At 38.2% G+C, this 14,611-nt stretch overlaps 1 long non-coding RNA gene across 1 annotated transcript in view; it reads left to right on the top strand.

Annotated features, from left to right (window-relative positions):
• The first annotated feature begins 596 nt into the window (after nucleotides 1–596).
• LOC106730770 overlaps nucleotides 597–14,611 on the top strand; it is a 35,424-nt gene continuing 21,409 nt past the window's right edge. The window contains exons 1-2 of the long non-coding RNA XR_001367235.2: nucleotides 597–819; nucleotides 1,977–2,040. This is a non-coding gene — a long non-coding RNA (uncharacterized LOC106730770). The remainder of the gene's footprint in view (nucleotides 820–1,976; nucleotides 2,041–14,611) is intronic.

A 14,611-nucleotide genomic window follows, 5' to 3' on the forward strand; every position in this document is an offset into this window, starting at 1 on the left:
CTTTGGTATATATCAGCGGTATTTGTATCCAAATATATATGTATTTGACATAAATTAGGGGAAATTTGTTAAATGGGTTTCATGCATTTTCAGATGAGGAAAGAAGCTTGAAGAAATTATAGAATTGTCCTGGAGTTATACAGCTAGTAAATATCTTTGCAGCTTGGACTACCTCTGCAAAACAAAGAATAATAATAGTAACCACTTCTGTAACATTGTGCCAGGCACTGGCCTCACTGAATCTTCCTAACCTCTCTAAGGCGTAGAGTATTTAGTGGGGTGGTGGGGGGAGGGTCAGCAAATAATGATCGATTTATGCACATTTCACAATTCAATGCAGTCAGTCAGACATGTCTCCTCTATCAAATGGCTCGGCCAGCTTCTTGGGCCTTAGAATCTGGGTTCTTTGCAACTGGATTGCAAAGGGAGAGAAAATGTTAAATAACACCTCCTGATGTGTAAGGGCCAGATGGTCCCCTTCATGTTTACCAACATGAAAAAACAGGTAGAACATGTTCCCTAAATTTGAAACAAAGTATGCCCAGTCGCCCAGATCGCAAACGTGGTGGGTGGGGGGAAGAGGCGCTGCGCACGGAAGTGGTTCCTATTCCTCCACATTTCATTGGCCAGGACTCCGCCACGTGACCCACCCTACGCCAGAAGAGGGCGGGGCCATGTAGAGCTTCCTGCAAGCGCCGGAGCGAGAGAACACGGTCGCTCCGCTGGACGGTGGGTGCGCCTGAGGAGACCGTTACTCCTCCTGACGAGACCGTTGGTTCTGGAAAGTCCCGGCCACGAAGGGGAAGAAGTTTGTCGCGGGTAAGTCAAAAAACTGAGGAGGAAGGAGGCTTTTTTCTTCACAAGCATAACTATTTTACAAGTAAATGCTCTTCTTTTTGTCTTTACCTTTTTTTTTTGTTTGTTTGTTTTTTGAACTCCTTCTTGCCCTTCGGAATAGAGCTCTGCAGCCTTCTGGAACTCAGCACCTGATTTCTCCAGCAACTGTGGTGATTCTCTTTTTCCCTATTTGCTTTAGTCCCGTTTCTTTCCATCTCTCAAAATTCAGCTTTTCAAGGACGCGCGCGGGCTTTGTTGTTAGAAATGTGAACCATGTAATTTCTAAATCACAAAGGTTTTCTTAAAATATATTGTATTAAAATGTGTATTCTTATTGTGGATTATTAGCTTAAATAACAAAAATTCGATCTCATAGAAAATGGAGCATTTGAAAGTAATGGAATAGAATTCTTTATAAATACTTAGACAAAGTCTAAAAACAGGCATTTTCACCATGTATGCGACACTGTAAGGGAAAAGAAAACGCAGCCGGGGAAGATTCAAGTAGATTGAACCATATAGAGGTAAATTGAAAAACTGAAAATCTTGAGATATTTTTCTCTAATATCACAGGTAATTAATTTTAAAGGAGGAAATATCTTGCTATAGACGTAACTTTTTATTTTTCACTCTTAAACTTTTTCTTTGGGAATTATTTCAGACTTTAAAAACTCTGCGGGGGTGGGGAAGGGGTATAGCTCAGTGGTGGAGCGTGTGCGTAGCATGCACGAGGTCCTGGGTTCAATCCGCAGTACCTCCATTAAAAAATAAAATAAATAAATAAATCTAACCCCCCCATTTTTTAAAAGAACATTGAAAGATGTGGATAGTATGAGCAAACCATAGTCCGTTTACCCAGATTTCACTTTTTGTATTTTCTAGTTTACTCTGTTTGCTTCATCATTTACTCTCAAGCTTTCTGAACCTCTTGAGAGGTAGTTGTGTGCACCATGGCTCCTTTCTGTTAAATATAAACTGTGTATTTCTGCAAAATAGAGGGATTTTGGGAGGTATATATGGAGATTGTATTTACATAGTACCATGGCATCGTGAAAAGCAACGAGCCTCAGCATTTAACACCTGTTGTCGCAAGCCTCGTATTTTATGGTGATTGTTTCTCTTTCTTTTCTTTCTGCTAGACTTACTGCTATTGAGGGCAAGTACCATAGCTGATTACCTCCGAATCCCTGTGCCTGGCGCATGGTAAGTGCCTGTGATTTTTTTTTTTATCATATTGGCTAATGGTGGAAGGATTGCAAATATCAATTTACTTTGCATGACAAAAATGAAGAAATTTTGTTTTTCTTAGTAATTTCTAGTTGAACTGCTTTGATCAGAGAGGATTGTAATATTTCTCCTTTGTGAAATTCATCAGTGTTTTCTTGTAATTTAATATATGGTCAGTTTTTGTGAGTATGTTATGGGCTATTGAAAAGGAGGTATGTTCTCTATGGTCAGGGTAAAAAGTTGTACATATATTCATAAATTCTGCCTTGTTAATTATGCTGTTTAGGTCTCCTCTCTCCTTATTGATTTTTTTTTACTTGATCTGTCTTCTCCTGAGAGTGGATTACTAAATCTGCTGTTCTTATGGTATTGCTGTTTCTGTCTCTTTGTAGTTTCCATAGTTTTTACTTCATTAGAATTATGGCTTATTATTTGGTAATATTCTTAAATGTTTTATCATTTTCTGCATTGTGGCCTTTAATATAAAAATCGTCTCTCTTTTGTCATGTCTTTTTGCTTTGGGACTTGAATTTTACCTTGCCTCTTCCTGGATATCTTGCTCTTTTTCTGTTTCTATTTCCATACTTCCTATTTTCATTTGTCTTGTATACCTTTGTACCTCTCTTCATATATAGCCTTTTTTTGGTGGGGGACGTGATTAGGTTTATTTTATTTATTTGTTTCATTTTAATGGAGGTATTGAACCCAGGACCTCATGCATGCTAAGGTAATACACTCTACTGCTGAGCTACACCCTCCCCCTGTGTATAGCCTTTTTGAATCAGTTTGAGGTGTCTCTTGTGTACAAGAGAGGTGGGTTTTGCTCTGTGAGTGCAATTGAAAATTGTTTTCCTTTACTGATTAGGTTAAGCCCATTTCCTTTTAATCTTAACGAATTATCTGTTTATTCTCAGTTTTCTCACCATCTTTTATAATTATGTGTATTTTATTATATTTGCTATGTTTCTTTATAAGATATGTATCTTTTGCTCTTTAATTTAACACACACATATTTTAGGTATTTAGAAAAGTTTGCATTTTTGTTCTGGTGGTTATCTTTGTATTTATACCTTTTTAAATATACATAGTTTCTTGTTTTCTTGTATAACCTATTGATGTCTGGTTTATCATTTTTGTTGGTATCGTATCTTCTGCCTATTGCTTATTCTGCTTTCCTTTATCCCATTTATTGGTTGCATTGTTTTTACTTTGTCAAAGCATATAAAATTTATATGAGTCTTTCACTCTTATTTCTTCCAGTTTTATTTTGTTCTTTAGATCTGTATCATCCATCCATCCCTCAGTGCACTTACCTGCCGACCTACCAAAATGCTTTACTGTCAGTCTTTTGTTGAAGTTTTCCATGTATCTTTTGGTTGAGAAAAGCTTATCTTCTAGTGCAGAAGTTGACAACCTTTTTCTCTAACAGGCCAGATAGTAAATGTGTTAGGCTTTGCAAGCCATGCAGTCTCCGTCACAACCGCTTAGCTCTGCTATTGTAGCACAAAAGCTGCTATAGACAGTAAGCAAATGAGTGTAGCTGTATTCCCATAAACGTTTATCTTTGCACACTGAAATTTAACTTGCACAGCATTTTCACAAGTCACAAAATGTTATTTTAAAATTTTTCTTTCAGCCATTTAAAAATGTAAAAAACATTCTCAGCTCAGTCCCCATACGAAAACAGAACAGGCTAGATGTAATTGATGGATGTAGTTTGCCAATATTTATTCTAGTAGATTTCTCAAAAAGGACTTTAGGTATAGAATTCCCTAAGCTTTTGTATGTTGAGAAACTGTGTGTGTGTGTTTAAAAGCCTTGGTACTTGTTGGGCAATTTTGTTGGATATAAAATCCCTGGTTTCTACTTAATTTCATTGGGTATTTTTAAAATGCTGGTCCATTTTTGCTTTGCTTTATATTTTGTTTTGAATGCCTGATGCCAGTCCAATTCTTTTGCCTTGATCTTTTCACCTAGAGGCCTTGAAGATTATATCTTTATCTTTGAAATCTTGTAGTTGAAGTAGACTATATCTTGAAGTTGACTTGGGCATTTTCAATGTGTAGGTAGACATAGGTTATTTTTTTATTTCTGGAAAGTTTTCTTGGATTATAATTTTAAGTAATAGTTTGTCCTATTGATTGTATTTTTATTCAGACTGCAATAATGTTATTCCTTTGTTTATCTTCTATTTACTTTACTTCCTGTGCTGCCCTTTTTACTTTCTTAATCTCGCTTTCATTCTATTGGTTTGTCTTCCTGCTCCTTACTATTCTTCGATACCCTCTTGTTAAATTTGATGAAGGTGTATTCTCCCTTGAGAACCTTGTATTTTATTCTTCATTTATAACTATTTTAGTCTTTTTCTTCCATTTTTCGTCCTGAGTTCAATCAACTCTTAATTTCTCCCTGTATTTTGTGTTTGTTTTTAGCTTTTAAATTTCTGATTCAAGGTAACTTTTTTAATCACCAATTTTCATTTGTGTCTAATTCCATTTGGATTATTAGACTACATTAATATTTTTTCCTTCATGATTGTTTTTCTGGGGTTGGATTACCTCAGTTGATGTATATTGAATTTAATTTTCTAGTTTTTTCCAGAACTCTGTAAGAACAAGTTAATTTTCTTCTTGTTCACTTTTGTAGTATCACGTGTTTTACAGGATTCCTAGTTTAATGACACACCCTTCTGTCGGTATGGCAAAGTCCAGATACTTGAGTGGATTTGTTTGTTTTGGTTGGTGGGGAGAGATTGTGTGTCCTCTGATTTTATGGCTCTCTAGTCTGGCATGGCCCCTAAAATTTTCCTTTGCCCCTTTTCTGCTTTACCAACTAGTTGCTAGTGGATGCTTTTCCCTTCTTACACTTTTCTCTCTGAGAAGCTGTGAGTTTTGGACTGTACCTTCAAATTGCATCTGCTTTTAAAGTCCTCTATCATCTTTATTCAGGTACTTACTTACTTACTTATTTATTTATTAATTAGTATTTTTAGACCGATGATGGATTTATGGTTTCTCACAGTGTTTTTAGATCCACTTTTCACTCTTTTGCTATTTCCTCTCTTTTGTCTTTGCTTGGTTTTTGTGTAGGCTTATTTTTTCCTTCTTGTCTTTCTTTCTTTCTTTTGTTTTCAGAGGAAACATTGGGAGGTGGAGACCTAAGTGGCCTTAGTTATCTTCAGATACCTTAGAAGTCCCTAAAAATGGATACACTTTGAAAAGAAGGCTTCTTTTATGCTATTAAGAGAAGGAAAATTGTTAAAACACAATTTGTATTTTTTGCAAAGACCACCACTAAAATATAGTCAAGGTCAAAGAGACCTTAATTATTTCAATTTATGGTAAGTCACACCACTCTATCTGAGAAACCTTGAGAAGCTCATAATAGATATTTGATGACTTCATGGAATCTTTTGAAACTCAAGCTATTTGTCCACATTTGCTTCAGTCTTTTGGATACTGCCAGAAACTTTACTTTGGGGTAATGACAGTATGAGTAATTCATGCTGTTGAGTCATGTTCAATTAATGTAATTATAAAAGTTAGACTGAGGTTTTTTTTAAACTTCTGGTAATGTCAAATGATAAACAACTCACCTGAATTGTCAATCATTTGAGAAAAGTTCCTTCAACCATTTTAGTCATACTGGGAATGTTAAAGATAAAAATGCCTGTGCTTTATATAGGTGGAATAAAATATTATCAATTAAAATGTTTACTATTCTTATATGTAGCAAATGACGTTACTATCATCAAATACCAAACCAAATAAATAATAATGCCCTACTGACTGTGACTTTAATGGTTCAGTGATGATGTTTATTAAATGATCTTAAACTCTTATGGCTCATTGGGAGCAGATTAAACCTTCACTAAATCTATTAGATTAGAAATTCCAAGAAAGCAATACAGTTAATGTGCAATCTGTAATTTATATTCCATTATATTTTAAAGGAATATTCTGAGCTACCATTTGCAAAAGTAAAACATAGCTGAGTTATATGTCTTTGAAAGTTCTATATTTGATAAATCCCTAAAATAGGAATAAAGAAATTAAGTAAAAATTTGCTGCTTCACAAATTATTTAGTAAGAGTTTGCCCTTTGGGAAATTATTCACTCTTTCTCATCCTATTGATGATTTATGCAACACTTTTGTCTCTTATTATTTGTTTCTTCCAGTTTTATTGAGATATGATTGGCATAGAGCAGTGTATAAGTTTGACGTGTACAGGATAATGATTTGACTTACGTGCAAAATGAAATGATTACCACAATAAGTTAGTGAACACCCATCGTCTCATATAGATACAAAATTTTAAAGAAGAAAATTATTTTTCCTTGTGATGAGAACTCTTAGGTTTTTCTTAACAATTTTCATATGTAACATACAGCAATGTTAATTACATTAATTATGTTGTACATTATATCCCTAGTACTTATTTATTTTATAATTAGAATTATGTACCTTTTGACCACCTTCATGCAATTCCCTCTCCCACCACTCCCCTTCTCTGATGACTACAAAACTGATCTTTTTTTCTATGAGTTTCTTTGTTTGAAGTGTAATTGATCTATAACACTATGTTAGTTCCTGATGCAAATGTAGTGGCTCTGTATTTCCATGCATATATTTCATTTTATAATAAATGTTCACTGTGATAATTAAGGCTAGTTATCATCTGTCACCATACAAAGACATTACAGCATCATTGACTATATTCCCCATGCTGTACATTTCATCCCAGTGACTCATTTATTTTTTAACTGGAAGTTTGTACCTCTTAATCTCCCACACCTCCTTCATTTATCCCCTCACTCCCCTCCCCTCTGGCAACCACCTGTTTTCTTTGTGATACCATACAGTATTTCTCTTTTGTCTTTCTCTGACTTATTTCACCTGGCGTAATACTCTCTAGGTCCATCCATGTTGTTGCAAATAGCAAGACTTAATTCTTTTCTATGGTGAGCAATACTGCATTTTATATATATATATATATATATATATATTTTTTTTACACACACACACACACACACACATACGCACACACAGCACATCTTTTTTATCTATTCTTCTATCAGTGGGCACTTAGGTTGCTTCTCTATTTTGGCTATTATAAATAATGCTGCAATGAATATAAGGGTGCATATATCTTTTCAAATTAGTGTCTTTGTTTTCTTTGGGAAAATACTCAGAAGTGGAATTGCTTGATTGTATGATAGTTTTATTTTTAAATTTTTGAGGAACTGTTCTCCATAGTGACTGGACCAGTTTACATTCCCACCAACAATGCATGAGGGTTCCCTTATCTCTACATCCTTGCCCACACTTTTTATTTGTTCTCTTTTTGATAAATAGCCATTCTGACACATGTGAGGTGATAGCTCATTGTGGATTTGATTTGCATTTCCCTGATGACTAGTGATGTTGAGTACCTTTACATATGCCTGTGGGCCATCTGTATGTCTTCTTTGGAAAAATGTCTATTCAGCTGTCCACAGGTGGGCAGGGCCATGTCCCAGGTTGGCTGGCTGTAGGATCTGAGGGTCCTGGGACTGGCATGGGCCCACTGGGGAGCAGGGCCAGTGACCAGGGCCACTGATTGTGGGGCCGGGGCTGGGTCCCAGGTTGGCTGGCTGTAGGGCCTGGGAGTCCTGGGGGTGGTGACTGCCTGCTGTTGAGTGGGGCCGGTTCCCAGGGCAGATGGGTGCAGGGTCTGTGGGATCCCAGGGCTGCCCCCAGCCCACTGGTGGGCAGTGCCATGTCCCGGGGCACCTTGGATGAGCTGGGGGCTGGTGTTGGCCTTCTGGTGGGTGGGACTGGGTCCCTGTGCAGCTGGGTGCTCTGCCTGGGAGGAGTCCTGGGGCTGGTGCAGATTGGCTGGTGGGTCGTTAAGCTCCCAACACTAACAGGCTAGAGAGAGGACTCTAAAATGGTCCTTGCCAGCACTAGTGTCATGGTCAAATGAGTTCTCCGAAAACAGCTTGGTCCAGTGTCTGTGTCCCCAGGGGGAGTCGCAGTTGCCTCCTGCCTCTGGGGAGGCTCTCCAAGTAGGTCTGACCCAGTATTCTTTCAAATTACAGCCTCCGTGCTGGATCTCAGAGGGTGTGAGATTCTGCGTGCACCCTTTAAGAGCAAAGTCTCTCTTCAGCCCTCCTGTATGCATGTCTCACTGGCCTTCAAAGCCAGACATTCAGGGATCTTGTATTCCTGGTGCAGCACCTCCAGGCTGGGGGGCCTGATGTGGCTCACTCCTTGGGGAGAACCTCTGCAGGTGTGATTATTCTCCCCTTTGAGAGTCATCTGCCTGGCGGTGTGGGTCTTGACTACACCACATCTCCACCCCTCCTACCCGCCTCATTGTGGTTCCTTCTTTATAGCTTTCGTTGTGAAAAATCTTTTCTGCTAGTCTTCAGGTTGTTCTCAGCGATGGTTGCTCTGTAAATAGTTGTAATGTTGGTGTGCCCGCGTGAGAAGGTGAGTTCAGGGTCCTCCTACTCCACCATCTTAAACACTCTTGTCTTTTAAAAATTTGTCCAATGTAGTCAAATTACAACACCTTCAACTTCAAGAAGTTTGATCTCTATCTACTGCACTTAAGTTATGCATAGCAATCCTACACCTGAAATATCCTTATCACTTAGAGATGCTCCATTTTCCAGTTCTTGAACTCTGAAATCCAGAGAGTCTGTTTCCTCAGATCCCCTGCTGTCTCACTTTCACTGAATATCTGCAAGGCCTTCTCAGTGATAGCCACTCTCTTTCCTGTTCTCTCAAACCACTATTTATTTCAGATTCATTTGCCACCTAAAGTAGCCTGGACCCCCGCGTAGACCCTTTCAGTAGTGTCCCTGCTATGATTTCAGGAACCCTCGCCTCTTTGACCTGTAATTCTAGCCATACCATTTTCCACTGTGGTTAACCTCAGGGAGAGTCCAGCCTGACACCCAGAGCCCTGCACTGGCTTCTCTCTTGACTCAATTGTCTAACATCAACTGAGCTCTCTTTTGTGTCTTTATCTGTTGGCTCCCTCTCTTGTTCCACCATTTTCTCTTCTACACCTCCACTCTTTTCAAGCCCACTAACCTCCTTTTACAGCCTCGCATCTCACTATTCTTTTGTTATACTCTGCTTCTGTCAAACCGTGCTGTTCGCCAGTTCTGAGTCAGTCCACTGGCTTTCCCATCTCCATGCTTTTCCTCTTGCTCTTCCCTCATTCTGTGTGTCACCCTTATCATCGCTGTCAAAAGACTATAAATCCTTCAATGTCCAGCTGAAGTGTTTCCTTATTCATAATGCCTTCCTGGACTCCTCACTCAAAAAAACTTTGCATTTCTATGAGACTTTGTTTATATTTCTCTTGTGGTATTTCTGTTAATTGGGCCTCATAGCCGATAATTTTGTTTGCCAGAGGTACAGTATCTTTCAACACCACAATGAGCCTCTTGAGGGCAAGGATAATAATCTGGTTTTTCCTTGTATCCTTAGCACATAATTTAAGGTATGACACATGCCAGATATTTATTAATAAAGAGAAAAAACAGCAAATCGTGATCATTTTAAAGGCTAGTGCATTAGTCCAGCTAGCAAATAATTGTGACGTGGACAAGGGAAGTGGTGGTGGGTACCTGCTCCATTTTGATAATTCTGAAAATGTATCTATATGTTGATAAGCACATATTTCCAGCAAAATTAAAGAACAGTACCACTTAACATGACCTACAAAGCCCCACGTGTGCTAAACCTTTCGTATCTCATCCTCTATCATGCTTTCCCTTGTTGTCTTTCATATGGTGATACTGGCTTGCTTGTAGGCCTTCATTCATGCATGCACTCATTCATTTATTCATTCAGTATTTATTGAACACCTACTCTACCCCAAGCATTTTAAGTATTGGGGCTATATTTGTCAAATAGGACATAGAAAGAACTTTGCTCTAATGGCATCTTCTGTTTAGTTGGGAGAGACAGAAAATAAAATAAAATAGTAATAAATTATTAATAAGTAAATAAATCAATAAATAATTTCCAGGTATTAGTAATACGATGAAAATGAAGCTGTGGCATGTATTCGAAAGTGGTGGTATGGGAAGTCCACGTTAGATAGGGTTGTCAGGAAAGATACCTCTGTGGAGATGACATTGCACCTGAGACCTGAGTGACAGAAAGGAACCAACTCGGAGGAGATGAGAGGAAATGTTTTTCAGACAAAGGAATGAATATGTGCAAAGGTCCTGAGGCTAAAACAAGCTTGAAGTGGTCAGGTGACTTCTTTGTGCTAAATACTGTTCTAGAACGTAAGGACATTGTGATAAAGAAGGCAGGCCTGGGCTCTGCTCTCAGAAGGTGTGAAGATTGGGCAGTGGGCAGATAGTGGGAGCACATATAAGTGAACAAGTTTATTTCAGGTAATGGCAAATGCCACAAATAAAACGAGAAGAGGTGAAATAAATAGGATGCAGATGATGGATATTAGTATGCACTTTCCACAAATGAAAAACCTGAGTCTCAGAAAGGTTAAAATTGCATGGGTCATGTTTTAGAGGTGACAGAATCTTTAGAGCTGGTCTGTTTGACCTAATGCTCTATGCACTTGCCATGGCTGCCCTGGCCTCTTTGATCTTTCAGTCTTCTCTTGAGAACTCCCGTCACATTGATTTATATTCCTCCTGTAGCTCTTTCCATTTTTTTCCAATTATCTTTTAATTCCATAAGTAATACAATCTCCTTGTTAAAAAAATATGTATATATATATCCACTACTATCAATCCCCTTCCAAAGAAGGAGTAGTCATTATTAAAAGTTCAGTGTTAATCTTTCTAGAATATTTTCTGTGTACTGAGATACTCAGAAGATGTGGTATTGTTTTGTGTGCATTATTTTCACATAAATGGTATCTTATTCATCATATGTTATGAAACCTGTTTTTTCACTCAGTATGTTTGGGGGATATATGCATATTTATCCAGTCTTCACTTGGTGAATATTTAAGTTATTGACAATTTTTAGCTAATATACAGATGTTACATATTTCTTTCATGCAGATGTGGTAGAATTTCTCTAGGTTAGAAACAAAGAAGCACAGTTGATGGGGCCCTTATTCTTACTATATATTAGGGCTTGGCTTACCTCTTTATCCTGGGCTATAAGCTGCATGGTAATAGCAGCTGTCTTTGTATACCCAGGACCTAGCACAGAGCCTGGGACAAGTTCCTATGAGACTGAGATGAATGAAAGTGCAGACAAAAAATGTTGCCTGCCATTCCCATGAACAGGGAACATTACCAGCCATCAAGCCATCAGCCACTACAACTTCCCCAGATGGTGCACCCTGAGGGGATTCAGAATGGAGGAGAACAGGATACTGGCCCTACATAGTTAAGATGTGTATCTAAGGAATAATTTCAGTGATCCCAGACTCTTGCATTTTCCCATACAAAGAAAAGCACTAAAATCATTAACTTGAGATGTCTTTTTTTTTTTGTGATTAGCAATAATCTTTTGATGTTCAACTACATTCTGTTTTCAGCAAAAAACTTCTATATCCTGGCTCCTCCCTTACCTATTTGGAACAGTTCCTCAGAGCTATCTGACAGGCTGTCTCCTAGGCTCTACTAAGGTCCCCAAATAGAACATAACTTTCAACTTTTAGGTTGTGAAATTTTCTGAAGAAAAATTCTAGAATCGTATGTATTCAGATCAGTCCCTTTGAAAGCTTTCTTTTATGAGCAAGCTTTCCTTCTGTGTACATGGATCTGCTCACAGCTTTGAGTAAAGCTAGAAACGAGCCCTCCTTTCTCTCTCTCTCTCTCTCTTCCACTAGTCTCTCTTCCTTTTATCCCCTTTATCTTCCTTTCTTCCTTATTCTCTCTCTTCCTGTTTTTTATCCTACACCTAATCCTTAGCTCTTCTAACCTATCTCTGCATTCCCCACTTGCTTTTTCCCTGAACTGGGAGTTGCTGAAACTGAACAACTGAACATTAGTCAAAATATCCATGCATTTGACAGATACTCCTTTAGAAATTTGCCTGATGTCACAGTAATACAGGTGGCCCTATTTTTGTATTGCCCTAAGATTCTTCAAGATAGACTTGGATAATTTCCATCACACATGCCAAGTTGTCCCCCCTCTATTATGCTCACATTCTGTGAAGATCATTCGTTCCATTTATTGCCTCCATCACAGGGACATGAATCATAAAAATAATGAGACAGATGACTCCTGAACAATACATTAGCAATAATAATGGCAGTAATTCCACTCCAGAGAAGAACAATCCAAGAAAGAATTTTCCCTTCCTACATATGTTGTTTATAGTCTGAGGAGTTTAACTGTCTAAGTAGACAGGAAAACAGGCAACTAGAATTATGTAGTAGTGCTTTTCATCCAAGTTGTCCAACAGCTTCTTAAACCTGGAGTTACCAAATGTCCTGGAGCAGGTGTGAGCAGACTATGGCCCACAAACCAAATCTACCCCACTGCCTAATACTGTAAATAAAATTCTATTGGAAGACCAAACACCCATTTGATTTTGGTATTAACTGTGGCTGCTTTCTTGCTACAATGGCAGGGTCAAATCATTGGAACAGAGATTGCTATATGGCTCCCCAAAACATAATATATACTCTTTAGGCTTATATAAACTGTATATGAACTTATATGAACTATATATAAACTATCTGGCCCTTTACAGATGCAGTTTGCTGACCCCTGTCTGCCCTATAGAAAGAGCAGAATGCAGTGATAACTCAGTAACTATTCCAAGAAGGCATGGATCAGCAGACTCCTTTCTGTCTAGTGTAATTGAGCCACACAGCTCTTCATCTGGCTAGTCCCCCTTTCTTTTCCCTATCTCTTGCCTCTTATCCTTCATCCATATCACATTGCCAGAATAATCTCTGGAAAATACTGGTTTTGTTATTTCATTTTTACCAGAACTTCTCTGTATAGCTTTAAGACCCTCTGTTACCGCATTTATATTCAAACTGACTCACTCTGATTCTCCAACACAGTCTCCTTGTTCAGGTAGGTTATTAAACTGAAGGTACCCTACAGAGACTGTGATGAGGTCCTGCTTCTAAGCATCTGCCCAAGCTGCTTTCCCTCTTGGAATGTCCTTCTTACTCTCTAGATGATACATCTAAATCTTACCCATTCTCTAAGATCCAACTCCAGAATCCCACTTCTGTATGACTCTTAGCAACCCACCCTATAGAGATTGATCAGTTCAGAGGACCATTCTTGCAACATATGGCTTCTTGTAGCCTTATAGATGGCAATCAGTAGTGTTAGTTGTTAGAGTCTTTTCCGTTCTCCTTTACATCTATGTGTTTTAACTTGATTTAAAAAAAAACCCATCATCCTGTCTACTTGGTCATCATTGCTCTTAACAAATTATAGTTAAATTCTATTTTCACTGGGAGATATTTTAGTGACAATAACTAGGTAGTACTTTTCTAGAAAAGCAGAACATACTGTGAGAAAAAAAGTCTTTCTTGTCAGCCTAGCAACTTCCTTCTGCCTCTATAAAAATTCATTTCCCCGGTCCATACTTAAGTCAGAATTGCTAAGAAGAAAAATGCCACTTTAATGAGAAGGAAATTGAATGAACCATGAATATTAACATTTTCAGAATTAGATGGATAGTAAAGAACATCAATCCAATTGAGCGCATTTTTAGGAAATCATGATTTCCTAGGTCTAAATATGACCACAATATCTTGAAAAACAAATTGGTACATAAATGTGCTGTCAGTAAGATTCTATTTTTTCCTCACTTCCACAGTACTGTTTCTTAAGCCCAAGTTGAGTATTTCACTATGGCAACATGAAGTAAATTACCCAGCATCAGACTGAAATGGAAAATTCTAACATATATATGGTACAGTAAGCGAAGATATCACTGTAAGTGCTCAATAGCAAGATCTTTTGTTGAATGTTTGCTGTTTCTGGTTCCCGTGAAAAAATAATCTCTCAGCCCAAGGCTTGATCTGCCTTTTCATCTTCTTTGCTGTCATTAACTGCAGGCCACCTCTACTCCGACATTTCTTTAGTTTAAATATATCCCACATATTGACTACTAAAATTTTATTTATTGTTTATCTGAAATTCAGATTTAACTGAGGGTCTCATATTTTATTCAGCAACACTACCCTAAACTGTTCACTTCACCAGGTTCCTGTGGCTGGGAGTGGGTAACACAGTGCACAGCTCCTCCCTCCAGCCAGGCACCCACGTCAGAAACCTGGAAGACATACTAAATATTAGACTCTTCCCTCTCGGCATCCTCCCCATCACTCAGTCACATCCGTACTATGATATCACTAAATACTAGTCCCTCTCCATTCTTAATGCCAATGCACTAGATTCAGCCCTCATCATCTTCTGCCTCGATCTTTGTAGTAACTTCCTGAGTGGTCTTCACACTTCTCTTTTTGTCTTCTTTATATTCATCTCCATCTGTTCCCTGCCTGCTTCACTAACCTTTTCTCTTACCATACTTCTCCCACCTCCCTTGCATGTTGTTTTCCATCCATGCTTGTTGTTTG

Source organism: Camelus ferus, chromosome X, assembly GCF_009834535.1.
Source record: "Camelus ferus isolate YT-003-E chromosome X, BCGSAC_Cfer_1.0, whole genome shotgun sequence".
Lineage (NCBI taxonomy): Eukaryota > Metazoa > Chordata > Mammalia > Artiodactyla > Camelidae > Camelus > Camelus ferus.